We start from the raw sequence: 18259 nt of genomic DNA, 5'->3' as shown, positions 1-18259 counted from the left end.
GCGCAGGGCTGTGACCGCAGGAGGCAGTGCTGGCACACGGTGCTGAGCCGTGCCGAGCGGCCGAGGGAGAGCAGCGCCGGTGTCAGCAGCAGAACCTGGCATTTGCTCCCGGGTGAGCATCTTTCTCTCTGTCCGTCTGTTTTTTTTCTCTCTCTTCCCCACGCCGTGTGAGTTCTCAGAGCTCTTCTCCCTCAAAGCGCTCCTGAATAGCGCTATGAAATTGTGATGCTGTTGATGCAGATCTCCTAGTTACCGCCTCAGTAAAGCAGCTTTGTACATTAAGAGTCCTCAAATTGTTCTCATTTTGGCCATAAAAGACATCTGCACTGCGTGACCCTCCCCTGTCAGGTCAAGTCTCGCTGTGTGTAGGTGTTACTTTTGTTCATGCATCATCCATTTGCCTTCACTCTGTGTCAGCTAATTAATACTTCGGCAGCTCTGACATCCATGAAGTCTCAGGGCTGAGCTCATCCAGACGTGTTGTATCACAGCCATCAGGGAAATACTTGGCATCGCTCCTCCCTCCTCGCACAGAATCTCAATTCAGTGAGATCTGCTCACTGATAGGAATGTGTGAGCTGTGGGAGGGGGTTGGGAATTTGCTTGTTTCTTTGGTTTTGTTTGTTTATGTATTATTGCAGTAATCACAGTTGTCTAGGAGTGGAGTTAGAACACACTCACGTTACGAAAACTAAGCACTTACTAAATTTCTAAGGCACCACTGCTGCAATTTAGTCATACCAGGCTTATTTTAGCAGCTGATAAGAGCTGCTGTCTCCCATCACTGTTGTTGGCATTCACAGGGAGCATGAGCTCACTGTTCATGCACTGCCACAGCAACACCCCACATGTGCCTCCATCACTCAGAAGCGCTGCAGCAGGGGCAGGAGTAAAAGACTGGGACTGCCTCATCTGTATTCTCAGATAGAAATAATTTCAGTTGTTTTGTCAGCCTCCACTTTTGTTTTTCAGAGTCACTTGAAATTAGCATGGGAATTCTTCACAGTGCAGAACAGCACAAGATCAAACAGCCCAGATGTGTTTCCTGGGCTTTGTGATGACGTGGCTTGGTGGTTAGGCTTTATTTCATCGCTCTGCAAATCAGGCAGCTCCGTTTTCTGGCATCCTATCCTGCTGTCATGTAACGTGCACATCAGCACGTCATCCTGCGGTTGTGGTCCATCACCTGGAGATACCCCTCTGCCTGACCCCTAAGGAGCCGGAGCTGCTCACAGCTGTTCCTCTCTGAATGTGCTGTTTTCAGTGCTCACGACACTTAATCTGGTCCCAGGGCTGTTCTCTGTTCATTTCCCGTCTTTATGCCTGCCTTTGCTCTACTCCTTTCTTTTCCCTTCTCTTCAGTGCCAGGAGTACCAGAGATTCTGCCACCCAGGATCAGCCGGGGATGTGCAGTGCAGTAATGTTTAAGAAATGCTCTGAGATTGTTGGGAAGTACCAAATGAGGGTGGGTTTTGCTTGTTTGCTTTCTCTAAGACTCACTGCTGTCTTTCAAGGAAGTGCAGTGTACCTATGAGATGATGACTTGTTCGTTCTCGAATTTTTGTGGGTTTTGCTTTATGCCTGTCTTAGAGATGGACAGAAAACTGCTCCAAAACCAGCACTGAGAGGAAACCGTGTTATATGAAACACTCACTAGATTGCCATCTCTGGCCATAATGGAAACATTTTAATCAGAAAATAGCTGTGCTTTGTGCCAAGACTTTTACCTGTCCTGGCAGGTGGAGAACTGCAGCTCTTTGCACACTGCATTGCAAGCACATCTGTGATTTGCTGGGTGAAGGTGAAGTGAGTTTGGCAGTACATAAATCCGAGGTAGGACTCTCATTGGATACTGCAGTAGAAGACATTTCTGTGCACCATCTTCACTGGCATAATCCCGGTCATACGCAGCAGCCCCCGACATGTTAAAATACACTTTTCTCTGATGTATGGAAGCAAACTACTTGCTTGCTCTGTTTATGAATCCATAGCACTGGGTTGTGCTGTGTTGCATGAACTTTGCCATACCAGGAGAGAGCATTATGAGAAAGGAACAGTCACTGCACTGTGCTTGTACAGCACGACTGAGTGTTATGGTGTGCACTGTTCTGCTGGGATTGCTGGCACAGAGTGTTCCTGACGCTTTCAGGAACATGAAGTGATCCTCCTTGCAGTGTGTCTAAGAAACGTAAATCATTGTTTCTGGTTGTCCCCCTGCACTCTGCATGCACTGCCAGCCAAACACTCCAGGATGATGAACTGCTCCCTAGATCTGGAAGATGTGGCTGCTGTAGGAGCAGTGAAGATTTCTGACAATAAAAAAATCTTTCTTCTATCTTGTGTGGAGTCCTGAAAAGCAGACAGAGAGCTGTGCACCTCAGGTTGGGAACTGTGGCTTTGGGATGAGAGCTCATTGTCCAGCACAGACCCCATGCTGGCTGGTGGCAGCCTGCTCCACACCTGAACTCAGTGCTCCTCTCTGTGCACCACACAGAGCAGAGTGATGCACCTGCAGGTGGGTGTGCTTCCCTGAGTGGGATAACCTGTCCTGTGACCTGGACAGGTATATGCTCCTTTGGATAAGGAACTGGCTAGAGGGCTTGTGATTCCAACCTTGTGATTCAATGATTCTGTGATTCTATGATCAGGGCTGCACTCAGTTGTGTGCTGTTAGTGCAATAAGGCGGGCAGAGCTGCTTCCCTTCTCTGTCGTCAGTGATGCTGTCTAGAAAAAAGCTGCTTAGAACTTCTCCGTCAGCAGCAACCTGTGCACAGATGGTGCTGTGCTGCCTCTCCTGGGGAGATGGCTGCTGTACAGGAGTGGGCTGAGGAGAGCAGTGCTGCAATTCTCTCTGAATGCAGAGCTGATCGAGGGAGTGTTTGCTCTGTCAAACAGCTGAAGGAGAGGAAAGGCTGCCAGAGTGCTGTGCTGAAGGGCTCAGGCATGGGAGCCTGCAGGAAGACCGCAAAGGCTGAATTACAGAGCTGCTTACTGCTCCCTGAGGCACTGCTTGCCTTGACAGGGCAATACCCAAACCACTGGAGATTGGTGGTAAGCTGGTAAATTGAACAGAAATCCTTTCTGCAGCCTACTGAATATTTAAAACTGAGCTGTTAGTTTTGTCCTGTACTGCTCAGCAGGAACCAAAATTGCTGAATGATGCTAAAGGTACCAACCTCTTACTGTGAGTATCCAGTGCAATTAAACTTGGGGCTCTCAGGGGCAATTGCCAGCAAGAAGACGTGCAGCACTAACATGCAAACTGTCCTCTCCCATTCGTTTTCTGAAGGAATATATCACAGTAGGACACTGACATCACATTTACAACTCACAGCAGCTCCTTGTCTCCTGACCCAATGAGAGGAAACGTGCTGTCAGTGCTCTGGGGTGCACTGATGCTGTGTGTCCTCTGCCGTCAGCCGTCACAAAACAGCTGTCCTGCAGCTCACTGCAGCAGCAGGCAGCCCTCCTCCTTCTTCTCTTCACAAACACAGATAACCAAACGCCTTCATTAAATTGTTTGTTTTGTGAAGGCTGTTAGCAAAACTGCAAAGCGCTGTCAAGGAACAAATGTTTTCCTTTCTTAACGGAGTACTGCAGGAAAGGAGAAAAAATCAGATTGTCTTCCTGAAGATTGCGGCAAGAGGTAGTTGCCCTTTCTCAATTAATTCTGTTCCAAGTAATTTTCCTTTTAGACTCGTGAGCTTTTCTTACTGCAGTATTTTCTTACCGCAGTTATGTCAGTGCTAGTCAGTTGTTACAGTGAAGTTAATGCATAATAGCTATCTCAAGAATCATATTAGTAGTCTTTTGCAAATACAAATGCTACTGAGTCATCAGTAGCAGCAACTTCTCAAGTTAGCAGATGGTGGCCCTATAAGAAAACATGTTTTCATACCTTACCCCGCAATTTATTCCCAGACTGAACAAAGATGGCCAGGTAGAGGCATCTGTTGATGTCATATTTCCTGTTAAACTCCATCTGCCCGCTAGATCTGAAGGCGTCTGAGCTATAGTAGATATAAGGCACAAAAGGGGTAATTAGAATTCCAACGTATCACAAACTAGAATTGATTTTATTTATGTAAGATGGACTTTTTTTTTTTTTTTTCAGAGCTCTGAGCAGTTGACTTTGCTGCCAGGATTATTATTTGTATGCATGTGGTGCAAAATGTAAATTTTTGCCTTATCTGAAGCTAAGCCATTTCTTGCACACCAAGCCTGTGTAATTATTTGTATTGTTCCCACAGAAGGGTGGTGCAGAAAGGCTTTCAGCAGGGGTCCAACCAATTTCTCTGCTTGCAGAGATTATACTGAGGCATGTTAACCTGTTGGTCCGACCACGCAGGGCTTAAATCGGGTTGTGCTGTTTACTGCTCTATTGTTATCACAATTCAATAACTCACCAACAGAATAATTTCTACCCATAGTGAACAGACAGGTAACAGCAAGGGTGTGAGGTTATTTTCTCTTCCAGAAGGATGAGGGCCCTGCAGGCTGTGCCCTGGGCCCCATGGCACTGATGGCCCCACACCTCCCATGGGTGGCTTCAGCCCCACTCTGCTGTGAGCTTCGGGCCCCTCTCCCCGTTGCTGAGGACATGACATGGCCCAGCACGTGGCACAGGTGCTCTGCTTCTTGTGTCCCCAGGACACAGGTGTGGGGCTCAGCTCAGGAATGGGCTCCTGGGCGGCGCTCGCTCTGCCTCCATTCACATTCTGAACCCTTTGCCTTGTCTCCTGCTGCTGGGATGATCCCTTCCTTGTCTTGGCACCTTTGAGGGAGGGGAGTGATACAAACAGAAGAACAAGTTTGAATCCTGTCTCAAGCAAATGAGACATTCTGCAACCAGCTCCTGCCGCTTCACCACATCCCGTGGTGGCTGTGGATGCACATGGTTTTCAGCAGGCTGAGACAGAAGGGTCCTACAGTTCCAGCCTCCTTTTCTGTGCTCTTAATGTGCCCATGCCATCCTTGGGCTTTGCCCTCCCAGATCCCACTGCCATCCCCCATTTCTGAGTCAGGCTGCCTACACTGCATGAGCCCGGCTGCCTGTGCACGGAGCTCCTCTCTCCAGCTCAGCAGTGCAGTTTGCTGCCCGTGACGCTGACTGCTGTATCTTCTATGGATGTACAAACACTACGGGTAAGACTGTTCAACAACACAGCACAGCGGCTCAGAAGGAACAAAACGGCATTTCTTGTCACGAAGGAAGCTATAATGATCACTTGATGTATAAGCTCCCTGATCTTTGAGGTGTTTTTAGGGGCCAGGTCCTATGTGGATACCCCCACGAGGGTGAGGAGGCAGTGCTGGGGAACAGCAGCAGCATGGGCTCTTCTGAAAGCAGAGAGGACAAAGTTGCTGAGGAACTGCAGTGGTGAATGAGCCCTGTGGACAACGCATGCAGGCCCACGGCCCGCTCCTAATCTCCCTGCACAGGCTGACATTAAGCACAATGTTGTCAGGGCTGTGGCAGGTGTGGTCAGACTGAGCATTGTCCCTGGTGACAGCGACGGATGTCCCAGCAGCCGTATCGGCCGTCCTGCTGCACTGATGGCCCCACAGCATCCCACGGGGCCGCGCCGTCACCTGGGGCCCCTGCAGAGAGATAAGTGTGCCCGTCTGTTCCTTTGTGCCAGACGCAGCAGGGCCCCATCACCTGCCCTCCACACAAAGCGGGGAAGCTGATCTGGGGCCCAGCAGGACGATAAAGCGAGCAGCGTGGGTGCCCTGGGTGTTTCAAAGCACTCGGGGACGTGATGGAGGCAGACACGTTCCCCCACACTGCTTGTGGTTGGGTGTTGCGGGATGCTCAGCAGGCACAGAACCACCTCTCTTCACCCCTCCAGCCGTGTGCATACAGGGTGGCCATGGCCAGTACAGCGGGCACTGCCGGAGCCAAGGAGCTGTGCAGCACGGCGTGCCCTGTGCTCCCTGAGAAACCCACTGAGCTGATAACGCCATCCTGCAGTGTCACTCTGCAAGCCTGCGGCGTTCCTTAGCCCACCCCCAGGCCATAGCTGCGGGCTGCCCTGCTCTGACACACCCGTGTTTTGTTTAAAACAAAACTTCAGCATTGCAAAAACGCTCTCCCTCCTACTTGACCGGCATGGAGAATTTCAGCCTTGAGAGAAGGTGCATCCAGCATCAGAAAGGGCAGAGTAAAAGCACTGCCTGAGGAGGGCATGGAGCAGCACAGGCGCTCAGCTGCGGTTGCAGTGAGCTGCATCCTCCGGGCGCATGCAGGTGAGCACACAGTGCTCAAATAGCTGCTGATAGAACCATCTGCAAAGGGCTAATGGCTCATTCATTAAGAGTGGGAGCCTGCACAGCCACAGCCTAATCAGATATTGTACGATGAATAATTCAGAAATAATCCTCGCGTACTTGAATAAATATCAAGAGAAGGGAAGTAAAACCCCCGTACATATGGTGCGTTGAGGGAACAAAACAGACATTTTTCAATGTCCTCCGCTGATGAGCTTCGTTATACGGATGTTAATCAGGCAGGTGGTCGATGCCTGAGGAGAACGCTGACGGAGGGGTTTCTGTCCCAGCGCTGGAAGGTATAGCAAGCAGAAAGGACTGTACTAACAGGTGCTCACAGAAAATCCATTAGCCTTGCATTTTGTCATTTGCATGCGGTCCTGTTATGTAATTAACTGGTGACGCAGGTGGAGCTTTGGGTTTGGGAGGTGGTAGCAGGGAAAACCCGGGCCCAGGGCTGCCCCGCTCCCTTCGCCATTACAGGGCTGGCATTCCACAGGGCTGATGTGGGTGCTAAGCGCCCTTTCCTTCATCTGAAATACCTCTGTGCAGAATGAAAGAATAGCCTGGAGGTGGACAGAGCAGCAAAGCCGCATCCATCCCCCTGGCTGCACCGGGAGCCGCGGGGTGGTGGGACAAGGGCAGAGCAGGGCAGCTCCCAGGACAACCTGAGCCTCTGCTCAGCCCCATCCTCAGCTTTCCATGAGTGCTACTGCTGTGCCAATAATTTTTACTTAACCTCAACGTTAGTTCAGATGATTTCCAGTGTGGCTAGTTTTCTCCCTTCCAAAGTCCTTCTTCTTATCTCCCGTGAGATGACTTTTTTTTAATAAATCTCATTTTTCTAAAAGGAACCCTGGAGTTTTCAGTCCAAGAAATAAGACATAAATTAATAAACAATAAAGGAAATGGAATTATTTTGCCAAGAAAATATGTAAAGAATAGCAATATAAGCATCTGAAAAAGCAAAGTTCAGATGCAGCGTTTGTTTTTTTAATATGTAATGTTTCAGTATAACACTTAAAGAAAAATCGTACCATTGCATTCCTAGCACTGAAAGAAGGAAAAGCAAATGTATTATATAGAAGGAGAACGCAGTGCTCTTCTGCTGTGCTCTTATCAGGAGCACAGTACAGGAAATTTTAAGATGAAAAACCTATGAAAGCAACTGAAGCGATGGATAGTTTTCAGTTTCTGCCAGACGCGATAGAACTATTAGAACAAAAATAAATGTAGGATTGAAAATATGGAATTTATATGTTATTTACCCTTCTTGGATAAAGTAAAGGAGGGAAGTGTTATTGAATAAAGCAACAAACAAAACTGGGAGAGTGCAAGAAAAAGGCATCATTTATTCCGACATAAAAAATGAAACGTAAATTGTGTCTGATTGTGTAAAATCACCTTTTGACCCAGCAGAGCTGCGATGAGTAAAAGCTTTGTTTGAGGCTGCTTATATTTGATGCAACGGATTCCAATACAGAAAGCAGAAATAACGCAGCAGGTTTTGCAGTGGTGGATTTCCAGAGCCCTAGCATCCTTACAGAATTAAATAATTAAGAAGCAATCAGCATTCGCTGCAGCATCAAAAGTAGAATAATGTCAGGAAGCGGTAATTCCTTCCACCACGGGTTCTAAGGATGGTACAGCACCACATCTACGGGGATGGCAAACGGGGTCTGCGCTCCGCTGCACACCGACCAGGGCAGAACAGAACAGCAGTGCTGCTCTGTGCCAGCTAATCCCACTGCCTGCAGCCACAGCCGTGGGGATGGGGTGAGGGGAAGGAAACGTGCAGGTGGGATCTTTGAGGAAGACGTCTGGCAGCTGTAGGAACCAAGCCTGCCTGGGGCTGTCCTGCACAGACCCATGGCTGACCCATGGGGTAGGATGGACGGCTCACTGCAGTGACCCACACACAGCAGCTGCCTCAAAGGGACCCGGGGACGGAATGTGCTGAGATCATCTGAGGCCTCATCGAGCAGCAGCGGCGCTGCGGGGACAGCTGCAATGCAGCGCTCTGTTGTTTTGTGTGTGTGAAGGAAAAAGCTGCTGCAGAAGGGCGGTCTGCCCAGCTCCACTCACAAGCAGTATTTCCAATCCTCTTAACTTTACTATTCGAGAGTTAAATGCTTGAGGTGACCAGCTGTTTTTTTCCCATGGGGATGCCAGAAACATGTGGTCAGGAAGAAACAAGCCTCTCCAAAAGGCACAGGGACCTCTATGCCACGTGTAAGCCGCAATGCAAAAACAGCAGCAGCAGCTGCTACACACCCTGCTATGCCAGCAAACCTGACGCACCCAGCGCAGGGAAACAGACTTCCCACAGCTTCCCACCCAATTTCCTGGTAAATGAGGGAAAATTTGGGTGTTTCAGGGGGCAGCTGCAGGACGAACCCTGGGTGGTGCGGGTCAGAGGCCCTTCCTGGATGTCAGCACAGAATGCAGATCCATTGCCTTTAATGGAACAGAATCACAGAATGGCCTGGGTTAGAAAGGGACCTCAAGGATCATGAATCTCCAACCCCCTGCCACATGCAGGGCCAACAATCTCCACATTTCATAGCAGCCCAGGCTGCCCAGGGCCCCATCCAGCCTGGCCTTGAACACCTCCAGGGATGGATGGGGCATCCACAGCCTCTCTGGGCAGCTGTTCCAGCACCTCACCACTCTCTCTAAAGAATTTCCCCCTGACATCCAATCTAAGCCTCCCCTCCCTCAGCTTCAAACCATTTCCCCTTATCCTGCAGTTATCCAGCCTTTCAAAGAGTTAATTCCCCCCCTGTTTGTAGGCTCCCTTTACATACTGAAAGGCTGCAATGCTACCGCAGAGGCTTCAATCGAGTGCAGGCGGCTGTCAAACCCTGCATCACGATCTCGGTACGGCTGCCTCGTTCCTAATACATAAAACCGGCGTTCAGCTGAACGCGGAGCTTCGCGTTGCGGGATCCAAATGACAAAACCCGTTTAAAATGACGGGATGCCCGCAGGCCGAGCAGCCGGGGTCACGCAGCGAGCAGCCGCCGCTCCCCGCCCGGCCTTGCGGTGCAGCGCAGCGTAGCGGCCCGGCTCCGGGGACGGCAACCGTGCGGTGCCGGCAGCGCCGCCCGCGGCTCCGAGCGCTGCGGGCCGGAACGCGGCGTGCGGCCGACCGGGGATAGGCGGCCGACCGGGGATAGGCGGCCGACCGGGGATAGGCGGCCGACCGGGGATAGGCGGCCGACCGGGGATAGGCGGCCGGGCCGGGGAAGGCGGCCGGCTCCGCCGTCGAGGCCGCGACCCGCCCGGCGCTGCCCGATCCCCGCCGCCCGCGGAGCGCTGGGGCCGCGCGGCCCTCCCCGCCCCCCGGCCGTCTCCCGGAGCCGCTCCGCAGGGAATCGCACGGAGCTTCTCCCCCACCCGTGCGAGCCGCTGCTCCCCCCGCCCGCCCCCCCCCCCTCCGCCTCCCGCAGAGCCGCTGCCATTATGCTCCGCCGTCTCCTGGCCGGGCCCGGCGGCGCTGACCGCGGCCGCGCCCCCCCCCGAGCCCCGCCGGGCCCGGGCCGCAGCAGGTGTGTGCGCGCGGGGGCGGAGGTTGCGTGCGGTCGGGGTCGCCTCCTCCTCCCGGCCCGGCGGAGCGCGGCCTGCTCCGCCGGCTCGCCCGCAGCCCACCTCCCCGCGGCCCCGATCCGCACCGCCGCCACCCCCGCCGCCCGACGCCCCGCGGCGCAGAGGGGCGAGCGTGGCCCGGCTCGGGCGGCGGTGCGGGGCCGGGGGAGGGGTCCTCGTGCGATCCGCGTGCCCGGGGCCGAGGCGGCGGAAGAACGTGGCGGCGTTCCGTGGCGCGGGGTGGGGATGAGGGATGCGGGGAAGGCGCCGGCCGTCGGCGCTCCCGGAGGGGAAGGCGGCGCGGGTCGCGCCCGGCCTCGGCTCTTAGTTACAGGTGCGGCTCGGCGGCGTCGCCGGGTCGGCGGCCGGCCGGAGGACGGAGCGAGCCCCGCGCGGAGACGGGGCCGGGCACGCAGCGATGGCGGTGGGTGCGCGGAGCGCAGGGTGAGTAGCCGCGGAGGAGCCGGCGCTGCCGCGTGGGACGGCGCGGCTCCGCTCCCGGCCGCGGCCCCGAGGGCCGCACGCAGCGCCGGGGCGGCCGCCATCTTGTCGGGGTGGGCCGCGGCCTCCCGCGTTCGTGGGGCCGCAGGGCGCTGCGCCGGGCGCCTCGAGGAAGGCCGAGCGGAGAAAGAAAGCAAGCAAAAAAAAAAAAAAAAAAAAAAAGGAAAAAAAAAAAAGAAAAAAAAGAAAAAGGCCCGTCACCGCAGCCCTGCCGCCGCTCCGAGGGGCCGGGGAGCCGCTCCGCGGGCAGCTGTCCGCTGCGGAAACGGAGCGGTGCGGGGGAGGGAGGTGCGTGCGTGGGTAATCCCTGCCGCCGGCGCCGGGCGGAGAAGGGAAGATGCCGCCGAGCGGCCCCAGATGTGGGGGCAGAGGGGAGGAGGGCGGCCGTCGCGCGGCCGCCAGGGCCGGGGGGGACGCGGCTGCCCCGGGCACGGCCGAGCCCGCCGCAGACAGCCCGCCTTTGTTAGCCGCGGGCGGGCACGCGGACGGCCGCCGGCCAGGTGGTGGGAGGTAAGCGGGGGGAAGGGGCGGGGAGCGGGGGGCGGCCGGACGGGGTCGGGGCTCGTCGGCCCCGCGGAGGCGAGCGGAGCCCCGCTCTTGACGGGGACGCGTTGGCAGCTCCGCGAGGGTTGCCGTAGCTTTTATGTAGGGTGACCAGAACCGGCTGGAACTGGTTTGAGGCAGATCGGCTCCCGAACACAATGCAGTCAGTGAGCTGCTACAGTGGGATAGCTTCCTCCTTCCATGGCAGCCAAAAGCAGAGGAGCTTGCAGACAGATACCATCCCTAAACAGTATGTGAATGCACACTTAGACACACAGCACTGGTATGTGGCTATGTAGTCCTAAAGGGTTCTGTATGTAAATGTACATCTTTGCAGTAGCTGAGATGAACTCGGGCTTTTTCTGCCTTTTTTTATGCTTAAGGAAGGGGCACGAGCTTGAGATTTACCACCCTTGTTACAGTGCTTTTGCTTCGCAAGGGTGGGACACTGGTTGTGCAGCCTATTTTAAAACTAAACCGAATAAAACGGATGGAATGGTTTGTAATCGTAGCCGTGCTCGCGACTGAAGAATGCTGCTTTGCATGCCGTGTTATTTGCAGGGCACTGTCTTGTGGTTTTCTTCTGGAGGGGATGCTGGGGAGGGGGTCTGAAAGGCCAAAAGGAAGCGATGTTGTTGTGGAATTGTGTGTAAAGCATTGCAGAGATGCTGTAAGACATACTCATTTCTCCTTTTTCTTCTTTTTTGGTTTTTTTTTTTCCTCCTTCTAGGCCTATTGATTGGGGCTGCCTTTAACCCTTTCGCATTTGCAGAGGTGATCCATCTGTGGCAGTAACTGAGCGCTGGCAGAAAAGCCTTCCAGAGGTCAAGGTTCACAAAGGTGAGACGGGTGTGCGAGTGTGACAGCGGCGTGTGCTTGTGTGTGTGAGAAAGGCAAGCCTTTCCTGCTTTCTGGTGGCACACTTGGCACGTTAGCGAGAGCGGCAGCGGCGTCTGAGTGTGTTGGTGAAGAAATGCTATTAACCTCCAGGTTTAATAGGATTAAAGCTATTGTTTGTAAAGGCGTGCTGATACCTGCTCCGAACACAGCCGTTTCGATATCTCACACCCGGATGCACGCTTTTTCACAATGCTGTGATAAAGGATAGGCCTCTGAGTGGCAATCGTAAATTGCGGACCACATGGCAGCGAACTGTTGGAGCTGTGTTACAGCAGTGCCCGTCCAGAATTTGCTGTCTGGTTGTGCAAAGGTTGCTTGTTTGGCCGTATGTGAGTAACCCGATGTTTGTTTCTGAATTCAGGTCTTCTGTCTTAAACCTGTGCTTAATATGTCCTATGTAGGAAAACGTGCAGAATGAGGATGGTGTTGCTTAGGCTGCTGTAACCCAGGGAGAATTGTGCGGCAGCCAAGAGGAGAGATGCATTTCAGAGGTCTGATGGAGCTCCAGTGGATTATTATTTGCATGAATTATAATTTTGTGCAGTAATGAAATAAGAATAGGAAAGCAGATGAGCAGTGATTCGGCTCCTGAGCGATGGCCGCTTTTAACTCAAAGCAGTGGGTAATGGATGGGATTCTTTTTTCTTTTTTTTTTCTCATCTGAAAAATACATGTGTTCTTAGATGTGAGCTGGCATTTGCTTCTTGTAGAGAAAGCTGGAGGAGTCAGAGGGAGAGAGGGAGAGGAAAGAAAGCAGTAATGAATGTAGCAAAGGGAAGAACAAAGGCTGTTAGAGCTTGCACATTGGAGCACTGAACGTTTTGCCTTGGGGATTCTTTTTGCCAGAACTGTTACTTCCTCTAACAGGAAATCAGCAACTCTAGAATCTTACGCTGTATGATTTCAAAAAGAAAACCTGGCCAGTTTTGGCTCTGTTAGCTGGTTTGGTAATCTGCAATCAAGATAAATATGGAGGCAAAATGGTGAAAACGTTCTGTTCTGGTGTGAAATGAGAGTCCTTCCCTCTGTGCTCAGCAGAGTAAAGTAGACAGTCTTGAAAGCTCTGAAAGACTGTGGGATTCGGGTAAGTTTTATGGTGGCTGATGATAGGCAGGGTGCCTGCATCGCATCAGATTGTGACATATACAAGGGAGCCTTTTTATTTGCGTCTGCAGCAGATTGCATAAGGTACTTAGGTATTAATTGTAGGAAAGTGGAAATAGCATGCCCGTGTTTCGCTTGGAATTGTGTTTCTGTGGGTTTTAATGTTTTAATGCAGCTGCAATGTATTGTTTCTCAGAATCAATAGGGCAGTAGGTAGCAAAATGCCTAACATCACTACGCTGATCACTTTCCATCTTTTCCGTGATTTGGATGCAGAGGTTCTATATTTCACCAGGCAACCGTAGCAAAATTACGCTTTACGAGCACGAGAAGTTCTCATTGCTTGGTAGGAATTGTGCCCATCGCTACTGTTAATGCATGCTCTTTTCCAAGGGCCAGCTAAAATGTGTGTAACAATGTGAGAGCACCTTTCGGATGTTTTTTTCTCTCAACCAGAATAGTAAAGTGCTATAAGGTTTAATGTACTTGAATGGCCACAGAAATCAGCGCATCTGTTTTATTTGGGTTTTTGAACAAGCTCTGTACTATGAATTTTTATTTTTGGCAAAGGAAGTTTTGAATTTGCAGGGCTTTTTTGTGGGCTGTAAGATAAGAAACCTGAATAGATGCTGGAGTCTGCAACGTTCTTGGTGAGTTGGTGGGTTTGGGGACTTTTTTTTTTTTTTTTTTTTTAGAATTGGAAGATTTGTACATACTCTTCACTGGGTACTTTTGCATGTAGGCCAGCTTCCCTGCAGAAAATGCTGCTGAATGTGTGGGGGTTGGTCCTCTGTCTCAGCAATCATGAGCTCATCTTCCACTGAGGCTTGCCTTGCGTGTTGGATCCTGAGGGTGGGGGCAGTGATTTACCAAGTCTCCTTTCAATTAATCAACTATTTTTATTCTTATTCAAAATAACAATGGGAAATAAAATACGAACATGCACACAGATTGCTGGGTTTGTATGTTTGAAATGCTTTGCCTTTCACAGGTCTGCTCATTACTAGCATTGCCCCTGCAGGCCATGCCTGGCCTGGGGTTCTCACCGAAACTGTCTGGAGCAGTGTCATGCTGCTATCCAACAAGAACCACCATCCACTTAAAAAAAAAATTATGGGAAATGGGCAGGAAGCAAGTGTCATTCAGTGTGTGGTTCAGAGTTGCACTGAATGGTGCGATCTAGCTGCAGGACTCGGTAGGCCAGGTTGATGGTTGGGCTTGGCCGTCTTCAAAGGTTTTCCAGCTTAGATAATTCTGTGGTTCTGAACTGGAAATCTTGACGTTCACATTGTTGTTGTACATGCAAATTACTGACGTTGCTGTACTGGCTCAGTACAGAATCAAACTATGGTAAAATAGCATGCAAAAGAACAGTGTGGGGGCTTAGCAGCTCTTCATTATGTCATCTTACTTTTAAGAGAAATTCAGGAAGCTACAAGGCCCAAAATTTTGGCTTGATATTTTGTATTAATGACAGAGAAAGGTTCATTTTCTATGTTTTTTCCTCCACAAGACATCCAGGTTTGTTTAAAGCATCTTTGTTGTTCAGCTTGCATGAAAAGACATGCAGTCAGATGTGAACTGGTGTTGCCTGTGGACGCATTTTCTTTCTACTCTTCAAATTTCACAATTTCCTTTAAAAAAAAAAACACTGAATGTGCGTTTCTCCTGTTACACAGCTTATGTTTACAGGTTATGCCTGAGGTTTGTAAACTTGAAGCCTGAACTAGCTCTGTTGTTGCTAAGCAAGACTTCTGTAGCCAGTGCTGGGCTCTGCTTGAAACAACGTGCTTGCAGTTGTTCTTGGGCTTGGGGGTAAAAATGGAGGGGAGCATGGACATTTTTCACATCTGTTTTGTTTAGAACCTGACTGCACGTGGCTAGTTTTAGTCTCTGAAAACTAAAGAGAAACATTACATGTACCCAGTTGTGCCATCTGCTTTTGTCTGTATGTTTTTGTCACTGTATGGTGAAATCTACATTTGTCTTAGTTGGTAGAAGTAACTTTTGCTTAAAGCAAAAGAACTTCATTTAGTCATTTTACTGTAGCAAAGTTGTATCTTTGACCAGTGGATACACATGCTTGGATGGTTGTGTTTTACTAGGGGAGAGCAGTTCATTCTGTGCAGTGCCAGCCTTCTAAATCACAATTCCAGAATGTTCTACCTAATGGTGATAGGAGCTGGGATTCTGCTCCGGATCCAGAGTTTGTGGGCAATGCCTCAGTGAGCTTCCATTTGATGGAGTGCTCTGAGCAGCATTTAGATGCTGTAACTGGATGTCGAGGCAAGTGAGTATAGGTAGGTATAGGTAGGTCTGAATGCTAATTACTGGTTTTAAACTTCTTTGTGTTGAAGGTGGTCAGACACTTGAGCCTGTTGCCCTGAGAGGTTTTGGAGTCTCCATCTTTAGGGGTAGCTCAAAACCCGACTGGATGATGTCCCAAGCATCCTGCTGTAGTTGACTTTGCTTTGAGCAGAGATGTTGCAGTTCAGCCTTAGTTATTCTATGATTCAGTGAAATGGCTGTTTTCTAAGCGAGTGAAGAATAAATCTTGAAATTCCTCTGAAGCATTTGATAGCAACACTGCTGCACTGAATGCCAAAACCCTAGAAATTTTAGCAGTTGAAATATTCTGGTAATGCTTTCCTTCCTAAGCCTTTTTTGAAGAGAAGGGAGGGATAAAATTGGTAGGAGGTTCTCCTAGAAACCCAGAAATACAAATTCAGATTTCTCTGACTTGTTAAAGTCACTTGTAAGTAGAGGCAAATCTGATTCTCTTTTTGTATAATGTTGAAATAACACAGTGCTTGGTATAAATTCTGACCGGAAAACACACCAATATTTCAAAAGGATTCATAAAAAAATAAGAGCTGGCACAGCAGCTGCCTGTAAGGAAAGTCATATTTCTGGAAGCAAGAATCTGTCTGATTTTTGTGGCAGTAACAAGTCGTGGGAACCTTGATAAGCCAGAAGGCCTGCATTGTACGTGAATATGATCAGCACTGCTGATTGTGGTTTAAGTGGCCTCTTGCATATCCTACTTGCCTGCTGAGAATTTCAAACCACACTGAGTCATGATTTGAGATGTGGTTCTCATTTCCTGACAAAGTTTTGGTGGTTGAGCTAGCGTATTGCTTTTGTCTCTCTTTAGCTTTCAGAGTAAGTAATAGAAAATGTTAGTTCGTCATCGTTGCTCTTGTATGTTGCGTAACTAATGAGCTGCTTACAGGCTGTGTGTCAGGCTGACATGTGCCTCGGCTCAGGACATATTGCTGTAACTCTTACTGAATCACTTAAGTGTTCTCTACATGATGAAATCTCTTGGCATAACAATAGAGAAATAAAAAATACTTATTTTCATGCTGGTTCGGCTCATCTGACTGTTTACACCAAAAAGTCCTTTTAATTTCAGCAGCAGTTTGTAGGCGGCTTGATCTTCCTTGTGGAGAATAATGTGCCCCATCTGCAGCTGTCCTACAGCCTGAGGATCCGTCATGTTTAGAAAGTGGGAACAAATGTTTTCTTCTGTGTGTATTTTTCTCCCTTGGCAGAGGGGAAAGGTAGGCCAGTTTGGTGTGGAATCTGGAGCAAGCTCAGATACAAGGCCTGGCAAAAATCCCTTGCAGTAAGGCAAAACTGCCTACCATCCTTCAGAAGCACTGTTTGCTTCTAAGCTCTGATGTTTCTCCAGTTGCTGTTTATGCCATCAGGTATCTGACCTTCCTCACATCTACACAAAGCATCGTCGTAAGAAAGCTCAGAATGGTCTCTTCAGTCTGTAGCAGAAGCTCCCAGGTGCACGCTCCTTTGCATGTGTTCCCCCCTTTTTCTGGAACATGCCTTTGAAAACCTTTGAGTGCATCTTTGGGTTTTGCATCTTACCAGCCAGGATGTGAAGGCCCAGTGGGCTTACAGGAATGTAACTATTTCTCATCACATTCCTCTCCTGCTTGCTTACTGTTTTGTACCGTGAGAGTTCTCACGGACGGGTTCTTGTTTTGACATAATTGCCCGTGTGAATGCTTCACAGGAATGTGTTATCAGATGAACAGGAGTGAGAAAGCTAGCGGGGAAAATGCAGAGTGAAGCGGTGCCTTCCTTGGCTGACACCTGGGCTGTGTTCTTCGTGCTGCTCGTGGAAGTCCTTACTCAGGAGATGGATTTCCAAAGAAAGAAAAACTTATGCAGTCACAACAACGTGCTTTGAACAGAAAAACAAAACCATCTTGGTTTCTCCTCCAGAATTTAATTCAAACCCTGTGTTTCGGTAACATGCTGATGTATGCCAAGGCATGGGCTTTACCCCCAGGGAGATGAACAGAAACCACAAAGTAGGGATATTCTTACCTGTCCCAGAGCCTGTGATCTTTAGGTCTTTGGGCTCACTGGTGGTCTTACCAGAAGCCCAGTCATCCACCACCAGAAAGCCAGAATCTGGAAGCATTGCTCCTCACTGCACTGCAGCTCTCTGTTGTACAATTCCTGTCAGCCATATTCGCTTCAATCACTGCATAATCTGGGAAGTGATGCTTGAATTCTTTAATAGCTTTTTTGTTGTTGTTTTATTGTATAAAGTAACTCGTGTCTTTTGACAGAAGTGACAGAAGTCTTTTCTGAGGCATTCTCTTGGTAGGTATCAGCTGACAGTGCAGAGGCAGGAAGTAAAAGGAGCATTACAAAGTGAGACCACCATCATCTGGAAGTGAGATGGTTCTTAGATGTGCTGGCTCTGCCCAAAGTGCCAACTCTTTATACGTAACTCCAAAATTAGGAATGCTTAATTTAAGTTATAATCCGTCCGATGTATTTCATAGTATGCACTTCAAATTGTCAGTGTTTTGAAATGAATTTTGCTGTCCTATTACTTAGAAATTAAAAATGAAAAATTGTGTATTTCAGACAGCAGTGTTTGAGAAGGTGGGGGTCCTGCAGATTGTTCATTGCAGTGTCTTTTGTTTGTCATGTCTGAGGAATGCTTGGTTACACACATTTTGGACCATTTCTTTGTTTAGTTCTGGAGAGCTGCATTTGTTAAGCGCACTTGAAAGTCATTACCACTAAAACTGATAATTTTGATGGCAGCCTCCCGATGGGATTTATTTTTTTTTTTTTTTAACTGGCTCGTATATCTCTTGGAGATGTTGGGTTTTACTCTCAGCACTTCTCAAAGAAAGCAGTTCTCAAAGAAATTCCAGTTCCTGGAAAATGACGGTTCCCAAGGGAGTCAGGAACTTGCCTCGTGTTCTGTTTGCAGTGCTTACAGGCTTCGTGTTGGGGCAGAGCAGGAGCAGGTCAGCAACTTGTGCGGCAGCCAAGGCCTCTTGTTTCCAATCTTGGGTAAAAGGCAGA

General features: G+C 49.8%; 1 protein-coding gene across 7 annotated transcripts in view; it reads left to right on the top strand.

Moving 5' to 3' along the window:
* Positions 1-9763: 9763 nt before the first annotated feature.
* ZNF532 (zinc finger protein 532) overlaps positions 9764-18259 on the top strand; it is a 41095-nt gene continuing 32599 nt past the window's right edge. Inside the window, exons 1-2 of one of the 7 annotated variants that reach the window (XM_090130678.1) lie at positions 9764-9822; positions 11634-11743. The gene's annotated coding sequence lies outside the window, so the exon portion shown is untranslated. The other 6 variants (XM_090130675.1, XM_090130672.1, XM_090130677.1 and 3 more) reach the window with 6 other exon arrangements.

The sequence above is a fragment of the Phasianus colchicus genome, chromosome Z (assembly GCF_987193195.1).
Source record: "Phasianus colchicus chromosome Z, bPhaCol1.hap1.1, whole genome shotgun sequence".
Taxonomy (NCBI): Eukaryota; Metazoa; Chordata; class Aves; order Galliformes; family Phasianidae; genus Phasianus; species Phasianus colchicus.
This window is presented reverse-complemented; position numbering and strand designations above follow the sequence as displayed.